The sequence below is a fragment of the Oratosquilla oratoria genome, chromosome 19, assembly GCF_046742065.1.
Source record: "Oratosquilla oratoria isolate Oo_2021 chromosome 19, ASM4674206v1, whole genome shotgun sequence".
NCBI lineage: Eukaryota > Metazoa > Arthropoda > Malacostraca > Stomatopoda > Squillidae > Oratosquilla > Oratosquilla oratoria.
In genome coordinates this window covers 26,094,940-26,109,939 of record NC_134795.1, presented here as the reverse complement: position 1 = coordinate 26,109,939, position 15,000 = coordinate 26,094,940, and the positions used below count along the sequence as shown (strand labels likewise).

The window sequence follows — 15,000 nt, the reverse complement described above, 5'->3', positions numbered from 1 at the left end:
TTTTTCCAACTGCTAAAGCACGAGATAAGGCAATCTCGGATTAAACTCGATCAAAACACGTTAAGCATGGGAGCGGAGTAGCAACCATGAGAAAATCAAGGAGAGTTAAGAAGGATATCATGAAAATCACTTCAGTGAAGAACACCTGTGAGTAGTTTCTGTGGATGTAGTTCAGAACCTGGATGTAACACAGAATGTTTGCAGAAAGTAAAAACAGTAGTGAGAAAAATGAGGAAATGTAAAGCGACAGGACTAGAAGAAATGCTAACCAAGTGTGGAGATGTCTGGCGGAAGAGACTGACACGCTGTGGGGGATGGGGGAAAATGACAATCAGGAAAAAATATCAGGAAAATGGAGATTATTGTCCCTATCGACGAGGGGAAAGACGATATCCAGGACTGTGTTTATTACAATCTGGATATGACTAATGGACAGGGGAATTAGGAGAGGAACAGTTTGGTTTTATGCTGGAGAGGGGTCCAACAGACGAAGTGTTTGTAAATAGACAGATGGTGGAGAACCACCTGGAAATGCAGAAGGGACTGCATATAGTAATCATAAAACTAGTGAAGGTGTATGATAGTTCCACGTCAAAAAAATCTGAAAGTATATGAGAAAATGTGGAGTATCGGAGAAATACGTAAGGATGATCCAAGATACGTACGAAGAAGCAAGACCAAGGTATAGTACCGGTTTAAAGGGACATTTGCACAGTCAAACGGTTTGTCGAGCCCGGTTTGTCTAACAAGTGTTTGAAGTGATGTTTGATCGTGTGAATGGGGTATTTGGTGGTCAAACACGTTTGACAGACTGGATTTGACAAACCGTTCGACCGTGTAAATGGCCCTTAATAACGACAATAACTGTCGACTAAAACTTTACTGAGTGGAAACTCAGTCCTAAGGTCGTTTCACAGTTATCTCTGGGAAGAAAATTTCCTTAAATCCACATATTTTTTATCTGATTGTGGATGTGATACCTCACGGGATAAAAGACCAACCCAAACGATAAAAATAAAATAATTATATCATCGTATGCAGCACCAGCAGAGTTAAAATTAGAGAAGAGGAGGGAGGTTATGGAAGACAGGGTTTAACACTAAAGGAAATAAACAAAATACCCGAAGTTGAACGAATATAAAAACTTCAAGATTAATGTCCAAGGGTCATGAGGTGTGTAAATCTAAATACCTAAGTTGTTCGTCAGTGACCCAGGACGAAAATCAGGACGCAGAGATAACGCGAAATGTAGTCAAAGTGGAATAGCTGGACAAAGATGTCGCAGGTTCTACGAGTATGTGATAGCAGAATCAACGTAAGAATAAAGGGAAGGGTATACAAGAACGACTGTACGACCAGCAATGATGCATGGAACAGGAACGTGGCCAACGAAGAAAGAACAAAAGAAGCTGGGATATAGCGCAGATGAAATGCTTAGATGGAGGTTTGGAATAACCAAAGACCGTAAGATCAGGAATGATAAAAATAATATGAGGAACCCCGAGAGTAGCGAAGACATCGAAAAAAGTGCTGAAAAAATTACAATGATACTGCCAAGTGATGAGAAGAGACGAGGACAAGAATGACGGGATTGAGGTGCAGGGAAGGAAGGGAGGTAACAATTGTCAGAGGAGGACGTGTATGGCAGAATTGGGTGGATGAAAGCCGTCAGAAACATAGACCCCACACTTAAGTAGGAAATACGTAAAGAGAAAGAGGACAGAGAGCGATACTTATTTAAATCTGGCAAACATCGAAATTCCTGTTCACCTGTACGGTAAGGATGATGTTCTATCTACCTCGATTAGTCCATCCCGTACCAAGTAATGCTTGAAGTTTTATTCTAGTTAACAACATACGGTTTTATATAACTGTATATATAGCTGTCCTTCTTCAGTTAGCACCAAGATGGCGACTGGCGCCACATCTGAGGGCCTCCCAAAACCCCACCCGCTCCCATACACTCCCTGGACAAGTCTCTGATTCTGTCAATAATCAGATAACCATTCTGACCCCACAGGAGCCTAATTTCCTCTACGCTCTTATTTCTTCTGTTCACGTACAATTCGTACGTCTCCTCGTCCTTGCAGCGTCGTCCCTGACACTGCCAACTGGAAAGATTTACGGTGGTATTCTTAAAAAAAATCTTTCCCTTCCAAGGATTTATATAAGATTTCTTTAGGAAAAGATTTACATATGGAAAGATTTTCTTTAATAATACCACCGTAAGATTCTTACTGTGGTATTCTTAAAAAAAAAATTCCCTTCCAAGTATTTATACAAGATTTATACAAGGAAAGATTTACATAAAGAAAGATTTTTTTCTAAGAATACCACCATTAGCTCCTTCGCAAATTCTATTCCTTTTCATTTCATAGAAGGGGCCCCACCACTCGGTAGGGGAAGCTTGTTTCGATTAATGCCTTCGTCTTATTGACGCCATTAAAGGATCTTCCTGACTAGCGACAGACTATCTTTTTCAGAAACGAAGATGTTAACGCTCTGTCTCGACCAACTCCTATGCTATGGTGGCAACGCTAACAGACTGTCCAGGCTAACACAAGAGTCTTATTCGCTACCAAACCTTCTCAGAAGAGCATTCTCTAAGTTGTTGTCCTGGAGGACAACGTGTCTACATATATTAGAGGAGGGAAATGCACAGATAACAAGAGTCGCTGAAAAGGATTGGTTTCAAGAATTTACCTGCGCTCAGGCTCTTCAGGCTTTGTCCAAGGCCACGGCATATTTCATAAAATATCAAGAAGACAATGCGTCTCTTCTTCCCTCACACCCATTACCGAAGAGATGGCTTGTCACCGACTTCATTGATTTTTTTTCACAATAATTTCTCTTCGTTTTGAGCAGAATGTCGTCAAAATTATTATTCAATGGCTAAAATGAAATTTGTACTCCAATAAATCTCCAAATTGACATGAATCCACAATAATATCTGCACGATTCGTGCAATTTGCCAAAAATCATTTGTTTATTCATCTGTAAGTACTCCTTTAGAATTTCTGCCACCAGTTTTCTGAGTAACGAAGCTGTATTATTATTTTTACAGAAGACTTGAGGGCATAATGAGTAAACACACAGACAAATGAATGAATAAAAATGAATAAATAAAAATAAATGTGGTTCAATAGATGAACGTAAATAAACAAAAGACCAACAGATAAACGAGTAAATTTATAAATAAACAAATGAATGCATAAACAAGTAAATAGATATATCAGTAAAAAAGAAAGGGGGTAATAATTGGTATAATTCACAAGACTGAAAAGCGGCTGGGTACTTACAGACACGCTGCCAGGACCTGCGTGGAGGGGGGGGGGGATAGGGACGATCCCTGGAACAAAAACAAAACGAAAATATAAAATCGGCATTGATCCTTGAATCTCAGAGTTTTTTTTTTTTTCTTTCTAAAATCAAGAGACGTTAATACTGAAGGATAAACCAGCAGAGAGTTCATGATTTCCTTTCCTCTAAGCATTGTCTGGTTACGACAACTCGCTGACAAACACGTCTCGCGTTTGGAGTTTCTGACCTCATCTCGCACGCTTGGACGGGCATAATGTGGGCCCTTACTAGAGCACGCGCGCGTACACACACACACACACACACACACACACACACACACACACACACACACACACACACACACACACACACATCCTCGGTACCGGAACCTACTACCTCCACAGGTACCACGACCACGACTGCAGGTGCGGCACCATAATACCATCAAGCCGATCAGAGCACGCACCGACCGGTATAAGAAGAGCCCCATACCGACATTTGTGGACTTAATCAACAACAAAAATTAACATTGTTGTACAACACGGCTATTCCTAAACTTACTGTTTCTATAATGCTTGTAACAACATCTTTTCATTATTATACTTTATAATTTTATACATCTGTAGGCTGTATATTTTCAGCAGTGATGCTGCTATACTCTATAAACCGTACATTACTATTATTATTTTATTATTGAAATTGTACATGAATTTGAGGCTAGCTATGACAAATTGGAGACCTGGAGACGGGACTCAACGAACGCTGCTCCTTTCCTGTGCACAATTAAGCAAACACAATTATGTAAATATACAAATGCGAACACAAAAGCTCGCTCACACTGCACACACGAGCACGCACGCACACATCAGAAGCGACCATTGGGAACTCAGAGACGAAACCTTACGAATATAGCTCTTATCATGTGCACTGCAACTAAGTAAACGCAGTTAGGTAAATACAGACACACAAACTCACGGCTTACTGGTGTGGTAGTATTACGCTCGACTGCTAAATCAATGTTATGGTTAGAGTCCACGCCCATGGCTGAAATACATCATAGCACTGTGTGTGTGTGTGTAAGCTCTCATCCAGTAGGGTAATAGCTGATGGTCACGAGTCCAACATTTGAACCAAGACCATGATAAATCACACACACACACACACACACACACACACACACACACACACACACACACACACACACACAAACACACACATGCATACACCGACACACATGCGCGTACGCACATGCAAGCACGCACACACATGTACGCACGCACACACATGACACGCACACACAGGAAGAAGTGCAACAAATTCTGGTAACGGGAGATGTGAAAAATCCTCGGAGGGATTATGGGATCTCGACTGACATACGCAAAGAATGTAGAATTCAATTGGTGGGGATATTCGCACGCTAACGGTAGGGTCACCAGAAACGGAAGTGCCTGGGGATTGGAAAAAGAATATTGTAGTTTCAATTTATATAGGAAGGAAAAAGAGGGAACCAGACCAGTGTTCTTGGCAGCTACAACGTGCGAGAGAATTGCGAAAAAGAGATGGACGACACATCACGAAGAAGTCTCGGTAGACAACCAACTTTTATTCATTAGAAGGAAGGTCAATTATTAAATCTTATTAAAATTGTTCTAATTTGTCAAATGTTTCCTCAAGAGTGATTGGCACGTTACGAGAGAGATGGGTGGGTGGACTTGGAGGAAGTGTTTGTAATTAGAACATACAGGACTTGAAAGAAATCCGTGGGAAGGACTTCCTGAAGAACAGATTGATGAAGACGTTGAAGGGAAGGATATCAGATTGGACTGAAGTAACTTTTGGGGTCTCCATAGAGCCCGTTGTTTTGGCACCAGTAACAATTGTGCCCTAGACTAATGCCAGGATAAATAGAACAAAGAGTAACGACAATCTATTGTCAACGAGGGTAAAAAATTATTCTAAGATATGAAGATCTAGGTATGATATACAGATGAAATCAGAAATGGAAAACCAATTTCAGTGTAAAAAATCCAATGCCGGAAATGGGCAAAAACAAGAAAGTGCCATCATTAAACAACAAAAACAAAAATAAAAACTACAAAACTGATGGAGGGAAAAAAGGTCTTAGTATGTCGGTAATGGATAATGTGTCATCAGAAAAGCATATCAAGAAGACTACAGAAGTAGCTTATAAGTTGTTGACGAACACAAGAAAGGCATTCCATTACATGAACGACGGATAATTATATATATATATATTATATATATATATATATTATATATATATATATATATTATATATATATATATATATATATATATATATATATTATATATATATATTATATATATTATATATATATATATATATATATATATATATATATGCAATAAAAACACTGGGAACGTACGTTTTATAAATGCAAGGTAACCACTTTAGAAAATAAACAAACGGAGCAAAGCACTTTCGTATATTACATCCAGTAGTTACCTTGCATATATATATATATATATATATATATATATATATATATATATATATATATATATATATATATATATATATATATATACAATAACTACAATAAAAAAAAAAGGAAAATTGCTCCCATCCTAGCCGACAAGGTGCGAAAAAAAAGTTGAATATACTGAAACTCCCAGTATTAAAAGAAAGAACACAGAGATGATCTGGTAGTGCTCTGAATGATAAAAAGCGATGACATACTTGACAGACTAGCGTAAGAAAAAACAATATGGAAAGGCATTGGAAAAAAAAGATAATTTGAAGGCTATCAAGAAATACAGACTTCGATACATATGTACTGATTCGTAGAACAAGACAATGAAAGAGTACCGAAGAGGATTTGAAGCTAAACTTTATCAATGAAACCCCACACAGAGGACTTCATGAGCACAAACCTTATCCAGTTAATTACGACGAAGTAAATAAAATTAGGTTGATACACATCCTTCAACTATCCTTGTCTGTCAGTTCTTCTTGGGTTTCTCCAAGTCACAGGCATTTGAAAATGCAAAGAAAAGATTCCTTTTACTGTGAATTCGTTAACGAAGATCTATTACAAGCTTTGCAGCACATCTGAAGTGTCCATTTATTGCCCTTATCTCTATTTTTGCAGCCAAAATATAGATGGTTGGCTTTATCAACCAAATCTATTATTCCGCATTTTTGTAATGCAAAATTTACTTTATAAATATCAATCCACCTACACCTGCTATGACTAGACGGTACTTAGATCCACTCAAGCTACACCTACGCCCATGGACTAGCAGACTCGGCTTCTCCACTTGAGAATGGGGCACGCCCGCTCATCTACGCCCACAGTCACACCTACTCGGTTACTTCAACTAACAAATGGTTTTTAGCCACGAATTGCTCATCTTAAGTGTACGTTCCCCTCCTCTCCGATGACGCTCTATACATAATCTGTTCCCACGTCAGATGACTTTATTCATATGATACAAGACCCCGTACTGAGGGGATGAAGGGCAGATTCGGGCGTCAATAATATTTCTATGGATACTGTAAAATAAACTAAAGATACAGTAACCAGTTACTTCTCGTCGAATGAACAAGCAATAACTACTGAAAATGGTCTCCGGTAGCCTTTGCAGTCACGCTTGTTAGCACCTCTACACCCACGGTTACGTTTATTCTCGCTTACAGACTTAATGGCTTTACTTCAGGTCTCGTTGAGCCAGTATTCATCTCAAACGCTCGGGCTGCAAGTGTCGAGTGGTAGGCTACATATACTGTACACGCAGGAAGACGAATCCTTTCCCAACATTCCTGCAGTGGGTTGTTGTTGTTCAATATAGGCTCGTCTTTTTAATATGGGGACACACGTTATGGATTTCGTTCTGGGTCGACTCAAGTATGAAGAGAATCAACATTGATCGAAAACCTCCCCCATCCCCACCCCACGGGATTCTCCTTCAACTGCATTGTGCAATATGCCCTTAGCTGGGCCTAATTACATCATAGTGCTCGTTATAGTTCCACAGGGATTACAGACCGTGCTTGTGCATGAGTGTGGAGACGGCTTTCAAGTTCAAACCTTCATTCAACCATGCATGGAACAAGGCAACATACACGTGTTTATGACGGCAGTTAAATTGTGTACATTATGCTTGCAGTGCATGTTTGCATTAGGCTACCACGCCTAAACCTTTGGCTAGGTTAATTACTCTGGATACCACCACGGGATTTTCTTCAGCCAAAGAGAACTTGTATGGACTTAAAAGGGTATAGCGTTCTTATTCAGTGGTCCGGTGATGATTGTGAAACGTTAGAATAATACGATTCATGTTTCGAAAAGGATGATACGCCCGTTCACAATAAAGATAGCTCTCCTTTAGCTCCCTTTTATCGGTTATCCCCACCAATATATCAATTACTTTACATACAGGTATACATATACCATAAGGACTCATCCCCTTTATAAGGCAGATGGCCAGAAAAGTCATGCATCTATTCCTCACCCCATCCAATACCCATCTCTTATCTTAGCTCCTTGTGGATGAAGGGGCAACTCTGCCTGAGTTAGCAAAACACAGCACATCTAGAGCAGGGTGCCCGACAGCCTAAGGTGGTTTGCCCCCATCGCTTCATTAACATGGCGACCCTGCCTCATCCTTCGGGCCGTGTCAGTTTATCATCCATTCACAACCACTCTCCACTCATGCCTATCTCTTGCCCTTTCCCTTCCCTGCTCGACAGACATTCCCCTTGTACCAACGACCCCTTCACCCCATCCATCCGTCCATCCATCCATCCATCCATCCATCCATCTATCTCATTCTCGGCCTTCCCATCGAGTTCACTCCATCCACCTCTGCCTTCCACGCATTTTTCTAGTCTTTCTTCGCTCATTCTTATCATATATCCATATCATTCTTATATTTTTCATCAACCTTATCTGCCAGCTCCAAAATCAATCTCCGCCTCACCATTTCAGTTCTCACTCTGTCCATATTTGCGAACCCACCATACCTCAATACTTTATCTCAAACACATTCAAGTTCCTCCTTTCTGCCCCTTTGATTTCCAAATCTCTGCCCTACACAATGTCGTAGGAACATAATCTTCGCTCTGCGTCTATCCCCAGATACCTATTTCTCATGACATTTTCCATTTCCCTCAAGATATCTACTCATTTCCTTCACTCTATAAGTTATCTCCATCCCCATTCTTCCATTCCCTGCTACATGTGATCCTAAATACTTAAAATTATCCACTTCCTCTAGTTTCTCTCCTTTAAGATTTACATTCAACTTACTACTATATAACAAAATAAAAATGAAGGAGACTGGTCTCTTGCAGTCTCCTTCGTTCTTATGTTATGTTATGTCTTCTCCCTTTGTACATCTCATCACATTAATTTTGCCCACATTCATTTTCAACTTTCTCCTCTCACATATATCTCCCGAATTATGTCGCTAGCTGCCATGGACACTCCTATAATGCAACTATAACTGCAGTGTCATCCCTAAACAGCAACTACCTCACCTCCCACATCCTTCCATTTTCACTGACCACATCTGAACTCCGGCCCATATCCCTCGCATTTACTGTACCACCCCATAGATATACACGTTGAACAACCATGGTGATATTACACAACCCTGGAGAAGTCCCATCTTCACCTCACACTATTTCCAACCCTAACACAAGCTCTACTACTCACATAAAAACTTCTAATAGTCCTTAACTTCCCTCCTATCCCACACATCCAAAGCACTTCTCACAATGCCTTCCTGTCGACCATCACGAGTCTTCTCCAGATCAATAAAAGCATAAAAAACACCCTTAACTTTTGCCAAAAACTTCTCGCATATCTGCCTTACTACAAAAATTTAATCCATACATCCTCTACCTTTTCCTCCAACAATTACTCCCTCTGTTCCACTCCTAATTCTTTCAATTAACACCCTTCATCTGCCTTTTTAACTACAACAGCCTGATCCATCTAAACCAACTTTATTCATATTTGTCCTCTTTCTTTTTGTAAGCACTCCTCCAGTCCTCCAACACATTCCTTCCCTGAGGGAAGAGGTCACTGTGTCACCCAATTCGCAGTGTCTTCATGATCGAGGTGAAACTATGCGAGGCTCTTCCAGAGTGATTTCGCCCACACTGCGGTAACACAGTGCTACCTCGGTGTTGCATACTTGCGATGCCTGAGTGCGTCTGCTTCCAGTACAACTGTTCACGCAAGATTATGCACCAAATAGCCACGCCTTGATGTGAAAATGTTCTTCCTAGCACAGTTTCCAGCGTCCAGGTAAAAGCAAATGTGCTTCCAGGGAAACCTTTCTTGTGCACATGACGAGGTCGCAATGCAATTACATCAAATTTGCCGTAGTGCGTGATGCTCGTAATGCAAATGGCTTTTGTCCAACCACTTTGTTGCTAAGGGGGCAACAAATGGGTACTGGGTGGGTGAGGAGTGGGAGCACGGCTTGGCCGGCTCTCTTTCCTTGAAAGGGAGAAAGCGCATTTTCGTATGTTTTACCATCCAATATTAGTTTACAAAGGATTACAAAGGCGGAGCATGCCGACAGGAGACCTTTTGGTCCATAACTAGGTCGGATGCGAAAAAAAAATCCTAATAATAATAATAAATAAATAAATAAAAACTATAATAATGTAAGTATCAAATAAAATACATAGATAAACGCATAGGCACAGTCAAACAACAAACAGGTAGATAGTAAATTATAATAAATTGACATATAACTAAACAGACAAATGATAACAAAATAAAAACAAATAATATAAAATAAATAATAATCATTACAGCATCTTGCTTAGGTGTTTATCTAATGGTATTACCATTTAGTAGTACTTTTTTACAATATACTAACAACAATCTTTTTTAGGACCAAAAGTTTTCGAAAAACCTCCCAATTATCAACACTTACTGTATTAATTATGTTCTACAATTTCCCCAGGATTCTTACTTCCAAAATTATGAATACTGGAAAACATTCCATTTTTCAAGCTAAATGGAACTCACCTGAACTCTTTGGTCTCTGGTGACTACCTAAAAGCATCAATTATGAACTGTGAACACTGGTATCAAAATTATCATTGGTTCGCTACCAACAAGCTGTTGTATAGATACAGGCAAAAATCTGAAGAACACCCAAACTCTGAATTAAAACTATACATTTTTTATGACTAAAAGATGTCGACAGCATAAAAGACAGAAAAGGGGTTAATACAACCTAGACCCAGCACTTATGACTTGTCTGCATAACATTTTCAAATGTCCCAAGGCGCTGTCAATTCAAAAACCCAAACTAGATACATGGTGCTTTCGTCGAATATAAACATCCCTGAATTATTTCATTAACAAGAACAGCTCAAGTAAATACATACATACATATACCAAGGCTTTTTTCCCCTTACAAGGGGGGTAGCCAAAAAGAAAAAGGCACAAAATCAATCCCACCCATTCCACCCCTGAATACACTCCACACCCCTCCACCCTCCCTCAAGTAAATACAAGTTAAAAATCACAGAAATGAACAAGACAGCCTGGGAGCAGAAGGTACCACACATTTTGAACAGAGGTAGTAACGGCAGCCAAAATACTGCCCATCACAGGGCATCACTGCTAATTTTACAGTTTAAAAAAAGTCGTTGGCGCCCAAGCGCCTGCCTGCAAGAAAATTCGTTCGCAGGCGGCCGGTGACTCATGGGAGTGGCTTCAAATGTCAACCTGCGCTTGCACACACTCGTTTGTTTGTTAAATCCCGCGCTTCAAAACGGCCCCTTCAACTCAACGAAATCTTCCGGCGCTGGTCGGAACAGTGTTCGTAAGAAGTATCACTTTGTGGAATTGGTAAAAGAAATTTCCGTTAACCCCTTTGCTACAATGATACTCTTCATGAAAATTGATCTACCCAACGCCAGGCGCTTTCGTTAAGTATAAGACAAGACTCAGTGTTGAAGGGGAAGGGTAGTCCTCTGAACTGATCGAAATGGTCTGACCTGAGTTTAGCTAGAAAGAAACCGATCACCTGCGTTCGTTACACCGCGTCTTCTTTTCCATGTCACGTGATACCGCCTTTCTGTCTGCTGTCGCAAGGATACCCTATCCATCTTCGTGGCAAGGCCCGACGACAAGTACCTGTTAATGGTAGTCCTCCCAGACGGGGTATCAGAGAGAATCGTCTCCCTACCGCCCGTCAACACCCTCACCCGAGGGGTTGACTTTCGGTCCCCGGATTAGGCCCAACCTAACAAATTTCATCGTCTTCCCTTCGTCATTTCACACAAGAGAAGCAGATCACAGACGACTGCTTACATACTCTTACTACTTTTACCTGCTGATTTAGAAACTATCTCAAACTAATATAAACACAGATAACAGTCTCATGTTTCTTCACAAAGAGATCTATGGGAGAGCCCAAGGACCGTTACCAGCCACTGGTCTGAGTGAAACTCGCGGCAATCATTATTTCCATCATTATAAGTTTATCCGTGGCACTGCAGTGTAAAGGTACCTCCACGAATATGCCCCACAGGTATGCTAGTATACTTTCGGGAGTTGGAGGGTACGAGAACCTGATGCTAGTACTGATAATGGTCAGAAAGGCCAGAAAGGATCACCGCCTTAGGTCAAGTTGGGTCATGGCGTCGGGTCAGTCCTGCGTATATGTACTGCCTGTCCCGAGCAGGCAGGCCAGAGTTCTTCTCTGTACTTAACTGTAACGCGTCTAGGCCCCAGGTCACCTCAGCGGTCGGTCCCCGGACACGCCTGTCCGTCCTTAGACCGACACTCGTACCTTCGCTAGAATAAAGAATACAAACGAAACTGCGCATCATTCCCTCCCTACGTCACCTAGCCCAACTAACACGCCCGTATGTTACATTGGTGAACCTGGGAGTTTTCGATGCGAGTACCCAGGCTTCTGATCTGCATAATCGACAAGCTTCAACAGACGCTGTTCCGTGATTTCATGGTGACTTCGGCACTACTTCGACGGTGCTCAACGCCAACACAGCCGTCGCAGTCATCACCGCTGTGGCCACAGCCGCTAACGACGTTCACGGCCGCACAGCTTCCGACGTCACCGCCAGCGCCACCCCGCCTCCAGGGAGTTCTCTCTTCCACTGACGTCGTTCACGGCCGCCTTCCCGCTCGGACGTCACGCCAATGCTGGTCGACGTCACTACGTCGCCGCCGCCGCTTGTGCCAGCGTCGCCTCCCGATGCTACTCCGTCCCACCTTCTTCAGGAGGTTATCACCTCCACTGACCTCATGCACGACAACATCCCCGCATTTGACGTCACGATCGACGCAGATCGATGACACTACGCCAGGGATATCATCGCTTCCGACGTCGCCGCCAGCGCAGCCTCTAGGGCGTTATCGCTGCCGTCGTCTACGTCGCCACTTCCGCCAACGACGCCAAGCTTCACTGACGTCACGCACGACCGCCTCTTTACACCGGACGTCACGATCGCCGCAGATCAACGTCGCTAAGCCGGGGATGTCACCGCTTCCGACGTCGCGGCCGCTGCCAGCACCGCCTCCCTCGTTCTCCCACTTAAGCGCCCCTTCGGCCTGCTGTGCCTCCGGGGACCCGCCCTTTCAGAAACTCTGACTCCTCCCCACGCCTTGCATGGGAAGAGGGTAAGGTGGTGTACATGTCCCCCACAAATATGCCCCACAGGTATACTAGTATACTTTCGGTAGTTGGATGGGACTAGGACCTGACGCTGGTATTGACAATGGTCAGAAAGGCCAGAAAGGATTACCGCCTTAGGTCAAGTTGGGTCATGGAGTCAGTCAGTCCTGCGTATATATACTGCCTGCCCCGAGCAGGCAGGCCGGAGTTTTTCTCTGTATTTACTATAACACGTCTACGCCCCAGGTCAACTCAGCGGTGCGGACCACACGTCCGTCCTTAGACCGACACCCGTACCTTCACTAGAATAAAGAATACAAACGAAACTGCGCATCATTTCCTCCCTACGTCACCTAGCCCAAGTAACACACCCGTATGTTACAGCACCCCGACTCCACGTGGGCACTTATGGGTTTACATAGCTTTATCTTGATTACCATGTTCTCTCCTAAATGGCCTTTTCCCTCTCTCCAACTCAATCCAAATTTGTGGCTCCTTTACGACAGCAAATTGAGTACAGAACAGGAAATCCTTTCGAGTTATCAAGATCACCCAGCCGAGGCATCAGCTGGAACAAAATTACTCAAGTTAACAGAAATGGGCCTAAAAAATCATCTCGTCTTAATTACCTCGACATTAACCCCCAACTGACCAGGAGGGCGACTTGGGTCATCTTTACATAAAGGCTCCATCGACGGGATACGAGTTTATTCAGATTGGAGGAAGAGCTCTCGTATGCTTGATGGGGCTTGTGGGTGTAACGCGTGGGCGAGAGCTAGGGTGAAACACCCAGTCACAGCCGGAAGGCCTCACCAAAACTATTCCCCCCCCACACAGCCACCACCACCACCATAGCCTCACAACGGTGACGCTCTAAAGCAGTGGTTCTTAAGGGGTACGAAACCTTAAACCTGGGGGTACGAGACATGATAGCCAGTGCAATGGTACTGTATATTTACCATTAGAAAGCATAATGTGCATGTCTTGTATCATACTAATTGAGATTTCTAATTCGAAATAAAAAAGTACCTTTGTTCAGTAATTGAATATATCTAATAATTTCTCAGCAAGGTTTGAATCACTAATCCTTTTCCTATGTTTGCATTGTATTTATATTTGATAGGGGTACGAGAAAATGTTCTAAGATATCAAGGGGTACGAACACAGAAAAAGGTTAAGAACCATTGCTCTAAAGTAAATTTGTTCTGGATAGCTGACGACGGACGGTTTCATTCGGATGACAGCGTCACCAGAGTGGAGAGGGTAAGAAAGTTATCCGCTACAACTACTTTTTTTTTCTTTCTTTTTAGGATTTTGTTTTGGCTAACACCAAACAATCCTATTCAGATCCGGAGACGGGTGGGCGTCACCGTGCTGCAGAGATATGACAATGTAAACATCACTTCCGCTGCCGGGAACATCCGATGTATTTCTCTATTGTGTTCCATTAAAGAAAACTGTATATATATATATATATATATATATATATATATATATATATATATATATATATATATATATATATGTGTGTGTGTGTGTGTGTGTGTGTGTGTGTGTGTGTGTGTGTGTGTGTGTGTGTGTGTGTGTGTGTGTGTGTGTGTGTGTGTGTGTGTGTGTGTGTGTGTGTGTGTGTACTTTTTAACAAAGGGAATGGGACGACAAAGAAATTAAATATGGAAAAGATGAGAAAGAAAGGAAAACAGAAAAGAACCTGCCGTGGGTGCACAATGTAGGGAAGAAGGAATGAAGGAATAAGAAAACAGAAGCCCAACGGAAGGACGACATGCAAAGACGGACGGTTGCAAGCAGAGGAGAGAGAAGGCCAGGCGACGGAAATAGTCGAGATTGACGTTGTAGGTGGGTGGAGGAGGAAGAGAATGTGGAAGAGGAGAAGGAGGAGGAGGAGGTGGAGGAGGAGGTGGAGGAGGAGGAAAATGTGGGGGAAAGGAATTCCATCGGAAGAGATAGAGATAGAGAAATAGATAGATACATATATACATATATATATATATATATATATATATATATATGCAGAAGAAATCA

At 42.1% G+C, this 15,000-nt stretch overlaps 1 protein-coding gene across 14 annotated transcripts in view; it reads right to left on the bottom strand.

Annotated features, from left to right (window-relative positions):
• LOC143035813 (sodium/calcium exchanger 2-like) overlaps positions 1-15,000 on the bottom strand; it is a 243,254-nt gene that overhangs the window by 199,324 nt on the left and 28,930 nt on the right. For 12 of the 14 annotated variants that reach the window (XM_076202804.1, XM_076202811.1, XM_076202812.1 and 9 more), the window contains exon 2: positions 3,300-3,349. The exons of the other annotated variants lie outside the window; for them this stretch is intronic. The gene's annotated coding sequence lies outside the window, so the exon portion shown is untranslated. The remainder of the gene's footprint in view (positions 1-3,299; positions 3,350-15,000) is intronic. 14 annotated transcript variants of the gene reach the window in all.